The 14545-nt window shown below is 38.8% G+C and overlaps 2 protein-coding genes across 2 annotated transcripts in view; one reads left to right on the top strand and one right to left on the bottom strand.

Annotated features, from left to right (window-relative positions):
* The window catches only part of tsc22d1 (TSC22 domain family, member 1), a 101394-nt gene that overhangs the window by 12437 nt on the left and 74412 nt on the right, over window positions 1-14545 (bottom strand). The window lies entirely within an intron of this gene.
* The window catches only part of gtf2f2b (general transcription factor IIF, polypeptide 2b), a 119332-nt gene continuing 113968 nt past the window's right edge, over window positions 9182-14545 (top strand). The window contains exon 1 of the mRNA XM_057335467.1: window positions 9182-11704. The gene's annotated coding sequence lies outside the window, so the exon portion shown is untranslated. The remainder of the gene's footprint in view (window positions 11705-14545) is intronic.

Genomic DNA, 14545 nt, shown 5'->3' on the forward strand with positions numbered 1-14545 from the left:
AGTAGGGTGGTTCCGTCTGATGTATCCTCATGCTGGTTCCCACCTTGGTAACCCATGATCTCCCCAGGTGGACCTCCACCTCACGGTTTTCTCTTCAGCCGCACTTTCTTCCCATGAATTCTCCCCCATCGGTGAGACCATGTTGGTATCTCCACTAGTCTCCTCCCTGTGGTAGGAAGTGGTCTCTGTAGCGCATCCCTCACTTGAGGAAGTAGCGCTTACCCAGTGGCCTTACGGTTCCGTGCGGCTTCTCGCTGTTAGAGAAACAAGGCCGCCGCCTGTGAGGACGAAGGTAGGGGCCCTTCCACCTTTCAAGAAAGCTCTGGGACCCCCTACCTACCCACTGGTAGGTTACAATTTCGCGATAGCGCTCACGGCTGACTCGCCCAGGCCAGTCACCGTCGCTTCGTTGAGATTGTGACAGGGCACAGTGTTATGGCGTTTTCCATTGGAACCCCATCGGTTGGTTTGACACAACGTCGAGAGACCGACAGAAAGGGAACGTCTTGGTTACGGATGTAACCTTGGTTCCCTGATGGAGGGAACGAGACGTTGTGTCCTCCTTGCCACAACACGTGCTGTCCTCTGCAGCAGTCGTGAGAGGTCTCAGGTTCCTCAGAACAAAGGTGAATGAATGATGCACGCCGTCTCCCTTTTATACCCGGATTTCCGGGGAGGAGTCCGGCATGCAAATTTCATTTGCCAATTTTCATTGGCCTTTTCTAAGTAGTCGGAAACGATTGGTTCTCAGGGACGAACCCCATCTGTCGGTTCGACACAACGTCTCGTTCCCTCCATCAGGGAACCGGGGTTACAAACGTAACCGAGACGTTCTCCAAGCTGCATTAAATTACAGAATCTTCTCTTTCCCCAACAATTCTTAAATTGAAGAACTCTGTGACTGAAAAGAAGTACAAAACATGTCACTTAATTTACCTTTTTCATTTTTGTACTCATCTCACAAAAGTCTAAGATAACAATAAAATACTTCAACTTTATTCTTGTCTGTTTCTGTTTATGAAACTAACATTGCTTTGTTTCATTTTTTCTGAAAAGTAAAATAAATTGTCTTTATCTTGTTTCTGTAGGATTAAAAGAAGTGGGTTGATTTTTGATGCAACTTCAATAAATAAGTTAAAAATCATATGAGTGAATTCTACTCTAAAGATGTATATGTATTTGCAGTGTTTTGTGTAAGTAAAAAACTCAATCAGATATACAGTATATCACATATATTGGTTGATTTATTCATTTTTTTATATTTTGGATTTTTAAAAACAAGTAGAAGTCGTGTTGAATGTCATTTTACCTAGGTGAAATGACCACAGTTTTAACGTAAGACAAGGAATCAGGTTGAATGGAATTTACGTTTGTTTTACACAGAGTGAACGACTTCAACATGAGTTTAGCATGTGTCAGAGTTTAGCATCACTGTTAGCATATATACCCCCATGTAGACGGAGCAGCGAGAGATGAACTACAGTGTGTACAGTACACGATGCGTGTGCACGTGTGTGCAGTCAGCGGATATGAGAGATGCGCGTCAGTCAGCAGAGACACACGCGAGTATAAACGAGCTGTGAAAGACAGGCTGTGCGCGTATCCTTTTACAAGCACACAGCATTTTCGATTAAGAAACTTAGAATATAATGTACGTTTGTTGTGGATATAGCTTGTTATAAGTAATATAATGAGTAATATATTAATGCAAATTAACAATATACACACCTTATAATATCCAGTGCTTTTGTGTTGTATTCGTTTTGCACAATTACTGTGGCTGCATAAATTGGCTTAATTTTGTTTTGGACTTCCCTCTGTTCGGTTGTCCTTTGTATTGATGCTCTGTATAAGTTTGCAATGCATGCTAAACAATTAGCTTTTATTTATTTTCATTTGACAATGTATATTTAACTTAAGATGGCTAGGTGTATTTTTCATTTAAATTTTTCATAAAGGAAACACTTTGGTGTAATTGCACCTGATGTTCCGCATTAAATAAATAATAACAATATATTTCCATTTAAAACTGCTGTCTTTGTCATTTAAAAACATTATATAATAATAACCCAAAAATAGCGACTTGTGCTCAGTCAATGAACTACACCTGGTAGCTGACAAAAGGCTACTAAATCATTCTTCCGCTCATTCTTCTTCACTGCTGCTTGCTCCTTGCTGGTGGGACGATCTTCCAAATACAGTCCGGTCAACCATGTCTCTCTCTTCATTCAAGAAACAACTTGAAACATATATATTTTTCGTAAATGACTGGTGAATGTTGACTATACAAAAAATATTAGACACATAAATTCTGTGTATTATCTAATGTGCATACGTTTTGGATGTTTCGGTCAGAGTAAGATAATTTTTGTGTCTTATAATCTTTGAATAACTATTAACATTAATCAAGTCCTGCACTTTATTTTCTCTTGTACTGTATGTAATTCCTTTAACCCAAAAATCAGACTCTCTTTGCTTGAAGTGGACATATGCAACTTTTGCAGTAATATGATGAATGCACTTTATTTGGCCTACAATAGCCTAAATCTGTGCATTAAAATGTATGATAGGCTTTTTAATTTTGTTTTTAAAACATACGCCACCAGCCCTGAATCCCGTACATATTTCCATGTGCTGAATAATAGAAAAGAAAGCACAATATTTTTTTTATTTCAAATGGAAATGTGGCTGGTTATTTTAGTAACAGAAGCTTCTATGCATTTCCACACATGATATAGCGTCAGTCTCTTTACGAAGGTAAATGGCAAAGCATTTGGCATTGACTTGGGCTGTGTTATATTAGTTAATAAGTTCATGCTTATTGCATTACAATCATTGTGCAACATTATTATACTTATAGTCAATCAATTTCTGTAACATGGAAACTAAAAGCATAGACGAAAATGCACTGTACGTCGCTTTTGATAAGCATCTGCCAAATGCATAACGTCTATTGCTGTTCGTTTGTCCTGTTTATAGCAAGAAAATCCACTGATGTTTGAGTTCAGTAGGCTTTAGCAACAAAAGTCAAGTGCAAGTCGTTAAGTGAATGTTGATACAGTTGTGGAAATTTCCGTCAATTAAAAAGAGCTCTTATTCCTGACTTTCTTTATATATTGACCATGCAATAAATGCCGAGATATAAATATAAAAAATACCACGCGACACAGATAAACATAAGACCAATAATGTCAAAATAGCCCGCAGGTCTGAGCGAGACCTGAACGGGCAAATGTCGCAACATGAAATTGCCAGCCAACCGAGCAAACCAGGGAAAACAGCACACAATGGTGACCGCCTGTTGAAGGGAATGCAGTTTACACAAAAACATTTTTACTGACCTTAATCCTTATCGTGGCCTAATGGTTAGAGAGTCGGACTCGTGACCAGAAGGTTGCCGGTTCGATTCCCAGGGCCGGTGGGTAACGACTGAGCACCCCTACTTGCTCCCCGGGCGCTGCAGTGATAGCTGCCCACTGCTCCGGGTGTATGTGTGTTCACCACTTGCTGTGCGTGTGTTCACTACTCTCTGGATGGGTTAAATGCAGAGGTCATATTTCGGGTATGGGTCACCATATCTGCCTAAAGGTCGCTTTCACTTCACTTATAGGAATGATTTCTGGCGTTGGAATGATTTTCTTAGCTAATAAAATATTTCGACCCATTACACATTTCAATCTAGAGAGCATGTTTTCGGTTTTTATAGATATGATGCGTTTGTCCTGTGTATTGTCACGTATAAAAACGCGTTTCACTCATAGAGCATGTTTTCGTTTTTTATAGATATGATGCGTTTGTCCCTTGTATTGTCACGTATAAAAACAATGTTAACGTTGTAAAGACATGACGCGTTTGTGCATTCACTCATAGAGAGCATGTTTTCGGTTTTCATAGATGTAATGCGCGTTTATCATGTTAACTGTCACTTATAAGAGCAATGTGCCGTATTTAAAGACGTAATGCGTTTGTGCATTCACTTAGAAAAGAGCGTACTCAGTTTCTAAATAAATAACGAGTTTGTCGTATGTACTCTCACTTATACAAAACAATGTGTTTGTTTTTTAAAGATGAGACCGTATTTCTCATTCGCTTAATCGCCATTCTCTTCAGTTTTGCTGTTGGAAGCACCACTTTCAGCTGGAAAGGGGGTGGAGACCAGCAGCTCATTTGCATTTAAAGAGACACACACCAAAACAGCCTGTTTTTCCTGACAGGCAAAAATAGACTTGTAGGGCACTGTATAATAAAAGATCCGTGGTGTATTTTGATCTGAAACTTCACAGACACATTCTGTGGACTCCTAAGATTTATATTATATGTTGTAAAAGGGCTACATTAGAGGGCCTTTAAAACACAATTTAAAATAACATCTCCAGGTCAAATACTCTTTTCAATTTTTTAATTGTATTAAACTTATTTTCTTTTATCTACTTCAATTTTAATTTTATCAGAACAATCAGTCATCACGACACATAATAAAGCATTATACTTTCATTACCTTAGAAGAAGCTATTTCTATCTACATACACCACGGGGCCTCTTGCATTGAATTCGCCATGTTTCTACAGTAGCCTTAAAAGGACAAACTGCTCCCCAGAGCATGTCTCGTAAATCGCTAGATGCCGCTAAATTTCATACACTGGAACTTTAATATTATTTGATTTTGAACTGGTAGTTAAGAGTAATTGCTGAATTTACAATCTTATAATGCCTATTTAGACCTCAAAAATAATAGTATCAGCATCAGGCATCAATAAAAAAAATTCCACATTGGTTAAAAGTATTTCCATGTTTGGCATTCTGGGACATCCTTTATGTAAATGCACACACAACACGGAAGAAGCCTATTGCTTTACTGTCTCTGTGCTCATTCTTTGTCTTTCAAATCTAAACTGCACTGCCTGTTTTTCTAGATTTACTGAGCTGACTCCCCCGCCTGCTCCCTCTCTCCATCTGCCATGTCAGTCTGTGACTAGCGTTTCCCACTCTCGCTGCTTTGCCCTAATTCTGAGAAGAGCGTACACGCTCTGCAGCAACCGGTAGAATCCAGTTTGCTTTATGGAACGGAGCGAGTCAACGTGGCCATGAGGTGGGACGCATTCCAAACTGCTTAAAAACATCAGAAGCATCTCTGCAGTCGTGTGCTGGCCTGTGTGAGCAATCACACCCGCGACATTGCAGTAGTTGCTCTATACGCTTGGCAAATACATGCGAGTGATCAGCCCTGAGTGAGATAGTGTACTGGCTACAATATTGCTTTGAGCCATAAAACAGCACTTTTCACCACATTTACTCTGGTAGAATATTATTATAATCTCTAAATGCTACATGGAGTATGAACAAAATCACAGTAGGGCAAACAGTTAAGTTTAAAATGTATGAAAATGTCCCCATCTATAAACATGCAAAAAATAAAGCCACTTAGGCCACAAGCAAAAAATTACAATGCTGAATCTGAGCAAAAATCAAATAAAAAAATATCCTGCCCATAATTATTCAGCAGTGGAATGTTGTGTAGGGCCATGTGAGGAGACCCCGTGTTTCAGGCCTAAGCGGCTGCTGTCTCTGTGGCAACTGCAGAAATCTCTCCTCCCTCACGTCAACCTAACAGCACGTAAAAACCTCCCATAACCTCTTTTCTCAATTCTGGCAGAAGAGGACCTGAGGGAGCCTGAAGCCGTGCCTGTACTCATTGTGCATTATAAGGCAAGGGGACCACCTATTTGCACTAATCACTGTGCTGGATCACAGCTCTGCGTCCTTTTGTTTAGACCGGAAGGGGTGCCGGGCACAGGGCAAACGCACACGTCTCCTCTTTCAGCAGGGCGGGCAGCATAAAAGACATGTGCTGTATACATTGGAGTGGAGTGCACTCAGTGTAGGGGAAATATGATCAGAGACTGCTCCATTCACGAACTGCATTAGATGGCACTTAACAGTAAAGCCGTGCATACACGGTGCAATTTTTATCCAAATTAGAGCCCATTTCTGAGTCATACAGCTTTGTCTGGTTTCTTCGCTGTGCGGTGTACAGGGTAAATCAAGAGGCCATTAACCTCTTCCAACCGACAGTCGGATGGTTGGATGAATGTCGGATATTTCGGTTGCTCCTTGTGAGGGTATCGCACAGTTGAAGCAGTCGCAGTTCAAGGATCGGACCAAAAATCGTGAGCTTTGGCTTTACACTGCATGCGATTTATCCGTACAGTGAGTGTTGCTATTTAACAAAAACATAGCTAAAAGCACACAGCATAAACCGACTATTACTGCTCAAAACAAACTAACTGTAATGCTATAATTGCAAATAAACTTCAAGTACATATTACTTTTTGATCCAAAAGCAGAAATTTTAAGCAAATTCTTTTTTCCGCGATGCAGTAAATGCATACGGAATCCACGCATAAAAACGGAATTAGCTGTATACCGTGGAATGGCACAGAATCTGCCAAATGCATTATTTCCTAACCAAGAAGTAGCACTGAACAGCTAACAAAATTCAATTTGTGCTATGAATAACATTATTCAGATGCGGTTTAAATATATAATCTGCTTGTTTTGTGTGTCTATGAGTGAAAGAGTGACGCAGTTGCGTGTACTTTTTTGCATGATGCCCATGAAGCTTTCAGTGTCCGGGTCTCATAACGAGGACGCGAAAACATGAACTGAATCAAAGCTACTGTGAAACACTATTTGTGGCAACCCGTCAAAATAAATCTGGTTAACTTAAACAAGTTATAACAGCCACATTTTACACAATCCCCTTGAATTTTTGTAACTGTATATTATTTACTTGAGTCAATTGAAGTAAAGAAGTAAATGTGCTAGTAAGAAAATACTACTTCTAGAAAATGTACTGGTAAGATGCTGGTTTATTAACAGTTGTACATTATACCCTTTTTTTTTTACAGATTTTCCCCCTGTACTATGGTACAAAGTATCTACTGGAGGGAATTTTTAAAACAATTTATAATTGAATATCTGGGCAAATATATTACTATTGTAGAAATAAAAAAATTAATGCAAATTGGGGAAAAACGGAATTTGTGAAAAAAATTGTCCCTACAATTGTTTTGTTTATGTTTACAAAGATCACAAAATCATAACCATCCATGAAGTCAAAATGATCCTCTCATGTCCCAAATCAAAATAAATCACACATTGTTCTAAAACAAATATCTGTGTCAAGTATCCCACTGGTGTATGAGAATGAGGTTGAGAATGATACATTGGGCTCTAGATCTAGAACGGGCTTGGATTCAAAATTAGGACCAAGATTTAACATAAGGCATCAAGTGACATTTTAAATTAATAAAATTACTGCATTTCCATGAATAAACATTACACATTTTGTCAGAATCTGTGTGCCACACCAAAATTGTTCAATACTGTATATAAAAAAGTTTTTCACTGTATATGAAAAAAATGTTTGAATAAGAATGTTTGTCACAGTCACAATGTACTAGGGCTGCCCCCGACTAAAGATTTTCCTAGTCGACTAGTAGTCCTTCATTTAAGCAATTAGTTGAATAATCGCACATTTATGATATTAACATAATTACTTGCGTATATATACACATGGAAAAGTTTACGGACTGAGAAAATAGGTTTTCGTAACACTTCCATATTACAGAGAAATGCTAAATCATAATAATAAAGCATCTAAAATATAAATTAAGCGCTTAAACGGACACATAAATCAGCCGCAGCAATACCGGAAAAAGTTATAATTATCATTTGTTGGAAAAACAGCAAGGAGACTGCCTGTACATTTAAATAATTTATTAACAAAAATACAAACTATAACATCAGTTACATGCCAAATGAACTTGCCAACAAAATAACCATAAACATAAAACACATCATATTTTGAATAAAATAAACTGAAAATGTCATTCTTTTTTAAAGGAAAAAATAAATAAAACAAATAAATAAACACCGCAAATGGCAACTCTTTGAAATATTAGTACAAAATAAAATTGAGTAGAAAAAGAGTAAAAAGTAAAAATAAAGTAAATAATAAAAGAAAAAAAACAGGCCTAGGACAAGTCATAAACAACTTTGTGAAAAGCAAGGCAAACAAAATAAATAAATAGCAAAAACACTAAACACTTTTTGGCATACAAATATTATTGAAGAGGGAAATTAACGAAAACGAACGAACGAATAAACGCAGCAAACGCCAAACCTTAGAATTTGGAGCAAATCATTTAAACAAAACGAATACAAATCAAATGGAAACATTCAAGAAAAATATCAGCGCAAACTGCCATATAAAGCCGACGGATGAGTCTTGACCAGAAACAACGAATAGAAAATCAGTCTGAAGTTTCCAAACAGAATAAAAACAACCTCTATATTATATAAAATCGAATAAAAATAAAAAACAGATGGCAAACAGAAACACTACAAAAAGGGGAAATTAAGCTAACTTGCGTCACTATTTTTCCATCCGATCTTTTTTTTAATATTATGCGACAGGAACACCAGCTTGTCCACATTGTTGGAGAAGTGAGCTTCTTGACTTGTTCACAATGAAGCCGGCCTTCGAAAAGATGCGCTCTGATGGTGTGGATGTGGAGGGGATACAGTGCATGCGCTTAGCTGCTTTAGTGAGCTTTGGATATTGTTCTTCATTTTTTGCAACCATGTCAATGGTCCCGAATCAACCGTTGTTTTGTCGATCTCGCGTTGCTTGCTTTGATGTCATAAACTGACCAAGCTGCGAGGCGCAGTGACATTTTAACGTGCATACTGACTGCGTGACGTCACATGAGGGTTTTTTTTTCGCGACGAACCAACCGATGAAAATGTATTTGACCAAGCCTTCTTCACATCGACTAACGTTTAGTCGACTATTTGGGGGCAGCCCTACAAAGTACTACAACTTTGTGACTCGAAGTACTACAGTTTACCAACAACTATAAAATATAGCAAGACGGTGCCGTGGCATTAACAAATATGGTAAAGCACAATGCTCAATACGACCACTATAGAGAAGAAAGTGCCGAGCCAATCATCATCAATAACCGATTAATAAAATAGTGTCATAAAGTGTTTTTAGCCCAATACAAGCTTAGGAAACAAAATTATATTTATGTCTGGTTTAATTGTTGGTCAGAACAATGCTGTTTAACTGACGGTTTTAGAAAGATTCAAGTAGATAGGACTTGTATGACTGATACAGCTGCCCAAAGGCAATGCAAATAGACTTTCCTGGAAAGAAACTGAATTTAAGACACCCTGAAGCTTACTATGCATTTCAGCTAAATAGCCAAGAGCCTCAGTCTATCACACTTGAAAGTTTCTTTCAGAAATCTCACTAAGGGTTCGCTGAACTGGCGGTCACGCTTGGTATTTATGATGGGGAGTGCATGTCTGGGCTTTGAAAGATGCTTGTTTCATCATTACCCATATTGTGTACGCAGACATAACCACAATGTCCTTTTGAGCAATTCAGGTAATGCTTAACATTATTACCAGGAACTCAGTTTACCTTGCAGTCTAACTGTGTGCAAACTGTGTTTGTAAATTAGGTGACCTTTGACCTGAACACAATGAACCATTAAATTGTTTTGGATTAATGTTTTGAAAGAATTGTCTGACTTGGTTATTTAACTTCAAGCCTGGTTAGAATTACTCACACACCCAGCTACCCCTCAATCTCATTAAACATTCACTCGCAGAACCAATATCCCAGATTACTACAAGTGTACATCAAATGTAAATCTGTGACGTCGACACCTTGACTGTAATAACACCTAATCTCTGTTTGCTGTCGTGGGCTTTTTGATTGGCTGTGTGATGATTTACAAAAAAAAACAGTGTCAACTAATTTAGGAAAAGCCAATGTCCCAAATCCACGAGGACTGTCAACATTCCATAGTTTTATTTCAAAAACTGTTATTATGCATAAAAACTAAGATTTTGTTTTTACTATAAAGCATACATTTGATATAGACTATGCAAGCAAGAGCCAGTTAAGTGGGACTGAAAGAAAAGCATGATAGCTAGAGACAGAAAGATAGGAGAGCGATATGGAGGAGGGGAAGTGGCAGAGCCCAGCCGGTTGTAACCGGTCCTCTTGGCTCAGAGGAGCTCACAATCCCTATGGTACAGTTACAAATAGGCTTGCTGGATTTTTCTGCTCATATATATCTCTCACTTTCCTAATTGTCATTTACACCTAGCTCTGTGGGTTCAATTCATAACAACAAGGTTTCAAAGGCCCAACAAAGGTCAAACATATAGCGGTGCTAAGTTGATGACAGTATACAATAAATAACAATAAAGCTAACAACAACTAACAAAGGAACAAAGCCTATGGATGTAGCGCTGGGACGTAAATAATTGTGAATAATTGTGATTTAACAGATTTACACTACTATTTTAAGCACATAAGTACCGTGGCCGAGAAGTGCAAAGCAAAACAACAAGTTGCAAAACTAAAAACAAATCTAAAAGCAAAATAAAAAATCCAAAATCAAAATGACAAATCTGAAAACGCAATATCAAATCTAAAAACAGAATAGCAAATCTTAAAACACAACAACAATTCGGGAAAAAAAATAAGTCAGAAACCACATCGACAAGTCAGAAAGCAAAACGACAAGTCAGAAAACACAACGACAAATCAGTCAAACCGGAAAAGGTAGGTATTTTGTTGGAATGGGATAGCTACTGCTGATTAGGGCTGCAACTAACGATTATTTTGATAATCGATTAGTTGGACGATTATTTTTCGATTAATCGGATAAAATGTAATTACATCTTTTGCTTATAAATAAGTAAATCAGATATGGGAAAAGTATACACAACTGAACTCATTAGCCATCTCCCAAAATGTTGTGAATGTCTCCATAATTAACACACCTGGTGAGTTGATTCATGTGTGTCATATTAGAAGCAACTGACAATAGTCTCTCCCAAACGTGGGAGCGAGGGGAGGGTCGGCCAAGGAAATAATTTTTTGTGCCATGAAAAGTGAGATATTTGTCATTCAAATGTAGTGAAGTACAGTAAAAAGTAAAAGTAATACTTAAGTACTTAAGTAAATGTACTTCGTTACCCACCTCTGAACTAAATAAACCACCAAATCAGGGTATTTAGCCTAATATGTACTTTGCAAAGTGCAAACGCCACAAATTGGGTTTTACTAATATAATCTTTAATTTTGTCATTTAAAACACCTCTCCCCTTTAAACTTTAAATCTGCGCAGCTTGAAGAGATCCATGCAGAACACGTCTGACTTTAAAACTGCGCACCTCGCGCTGCACGGAGAGACGCATCCACAGAGAGACACGTGTGACTTTCAAACTGCGCACCTCGCGCTGCACGGAGAGACGCATGCAACGAGAGACACGTCTGACTTTAAAACTGCGCAACATGTGCCGCATGCAGAGACGCATCCACGGAGAGACACATGTGATTTTAAAACTGCGCACCTCACGCTGCACGGAGAGACGCATGCACCGAGAGACACGTCTCGACTTTAAAACTGCGCAACTTGTGCCGCATGGACCACGGAGAGACACGTCTGACTTTAAAACTGCGTACCTCGCGCTGCACGGAGAGACACGTGTGACTTTAAAACTGCGCATCTCGCGCTGCACGAAGAGACGCATCCACGGAGAACCACGTCTGACATTTACAACTGCGCAGCTCATGCTGCACGGAGAGACACATCTAAAACGGTAATTTTAAAAGGTAAGAAGATGCGGTTGATTTGTAACTGTGCAGCTCGCAAGAGACGTCACAGACCAACTAATCGATAATGAAATTCGCTGACAACGAATTTCATTATCGATTATTATCGATTAGTTGTTGCAGCCCTATTGCTGATTGGATGAAACTCCTGTCAATCAAGATATCCAGGACGCTCAATGAGAAAGGACATGCATATGTGATACAGCGCATATTCATTGATTAAGGTTCAAAAGCCACATTTTGTTAATAAAGTTGAAACGGGCGTTGCATTAGGAGTATATGCGTGTCTGTTTCACACTGCATGCACGAGCAGTCTTCGCGCGGCGTGAGCCCTGAGCATCACACATAGACTGCCTGTGTACCATCCACGATCGTTTTCCCCTCACAAGATACAATATAAGCATATGTCATGATATGTACTTTAATCTGTGTTCCTGTTGGTTATGGTGAGAGAGTGACTGACGCGATCGTTTGTTTCGCTTACAAATATAAACATAAGCCTATACACGCGCATCAAACGCGTACGGTGTACGCGATGCGGTGCTGCGCATCTCAGACGATGTGTGAAGCCAAGCTGGAAAGCGATAACTTTGCTATGGTTTTGTTTGTACAACTGTAAAAGAATGTGAACGAATAAAAGAGACGTTCAGAACAACTTAGCCACACCGCACGCGTCAGATGCGTGTTTTCACAGTATTGTTATTGGCTATTATGTTTATATTTATAAGCGAAAACAAACGCGTCAGTCACTCTCTCACCATAACCCAGAGGGACACAGATTAAAGTACATATCATGTTATATGCTTATATTGTATGTATCTTGTGAGGAAAACGATCATGGATGGTACACAGATGCACTACGCGTGCTGCTCAGGGCTCATGCCATGCGAAGACTCTGCTCATGCACGCTGTGTGAAACAGACACGCATCTACTCCTAATGCAAGATGAGCCCGTTTCAACTTTATTAACAAAATGTGGCTTTTGAACATTAATCAATGAATATGCGCAGTATCACATATGCATGTCCTTTCTCATAGTACATCAAGCGTCCTGGATATCTTGATTGACAGGAGTTTCATCCAATCAGCAGTAGTTATCCCATTTCAACAAAATACCTACGTTTTCCGGTTTGACTGGTTTGTCGTTGTTTTCTGACTTGTCGTTTTGCTTTCTGACTTGTCGATGTGGTTTCTGACTTGTTATTTTGTTTCTCGAATTGTTGTTGTGTTTTAAGATTTGCTATTCTGTTTTTAGATTTGATATTGCGTTTTCAGATTTGTCATTTTGATTTTGGATTTTTTATTTTGCTTTTAGATTTGTTTTAAGTTTTGCGATTTGTTGTTTTGTTTTGCACTTCCCGGCCACCGTACATAAGAGATGCGTTGCACGAAATAGAAAACAAGAACAAAGATATTACTTACATTATGATGTTCCTAACCCTACATTTTAAAACATTCGTTTTACTAAACTTGAGTTGTCAAATTTGTTGTAGAATGTGCAATGTGTTTTTTTGACACAAATTTGCCATAGCATTTCATTCCTCATATTTAAGAAAATAGCCTAAAACAGCCAATACCATACAGTAATTAACAATTCACAAACCTTACTATACATTAGGGTAGGGCTGATGGCTGATAGACATGATGTTGAGCCAGCATTGTGATTCTAATAAATGTTTCACTGTCGTCACGTCACACTCGCTGCTCCATGCTACAGGCTGCACATGTGTAAACAAATATGAACAAGGCTAAGGGGCATAAAACCTCGCACTGTATAGATCAGACTGGCCTGACTTTATAACTGCGTAGCTTGCGCTGTATAAAGAGGACGCGCAGACTGTGAAGACCCGCCTGACTTTATAACTGTATAAGGTAGATGCGTGTCTGCGCAGCTCGCGTTGTATAAAGACGCGCCTCACTTTAATATAATTATTTTATTGAATACAACATCAGAATAACAATACAATCAAGCCTCACTTTATAACTGTGAAGCTTGCGCTGTATAATGAAGATGTGTCTCTGCACAGCTCGTGCCAGACACACCTCACTTTAAAACGCTGCAGGGCGATGTCATTGTCCATCGCGATGTTTCACTGTAGCCAATAGGGATGCACCGAAATTATGGTTGAAGCCAAATAAAAATGAAACACTTGGCCGAAGGCCAAATACCGAAAACCGAACATGGCTTTTCGTATTTCTTCTTTTTTTTCACTATTACATAAACTGAATGGTCAAAATGTGCTTTTTATATTTTGTCTTGCTTTTCAATATAATACAATATAATTATGTTGGTTTGACAGGGCCAACATACTGATCTTGTATCTAAGCTTATTATTCTTCTTCTTCTGATCCCCAGAATTTCTGACTGCTACTCCTCCTAGAGCTTTCAAACTACATCCACCATACTTTCTACAAACCTTCAGTCTGGTCTGACTTGAGTTGCTATATCTTTTCTAACTGATCCGGGTTCTGTTTTTCGAAAACCGGACTCTCAAATCCACCTAATTTCCCATAGACTTAACATTGTGACAAACTTTGACGGCTCATAACTCAAAGCAAGGATGTCGTAGAAACTTGCGAGTTACCACGTTTGAAGAAGCTGGCAGGCTCTGTAAGAACTTATCTCACAATGGGGTGTAAGTTGTACCCCTGGGGTGTAAGAGCCTCCAAAATTCCCCATTGACTTATAATGGGACAGGAAACATGCCCATATAAGGCGTCATAACTGTCCCATGTTGAATAACTTCGCAGTACAACCACTTGGAGACAAGTGGGTGGGCTCATTTTACTCAGACAACCAATCAGTATCCCAGGAACTTACTTAAGCTACGAAGTCACGCT

The sequence above is a fragment of the Triplophysa rosa genome, linkage group LG6, assembly GCF_024868665.1.
Source record: "Triplophysa rosa linkage group LG6, Trosa_1v2, whole genome shotgun sequence".
Lineage (NCBI taxonomy): Eukaryota > Metazoa > Chordata > Actinopteri > Cypriniformes > Nemacheilidae > Triplophysa > Triplophysa rosa.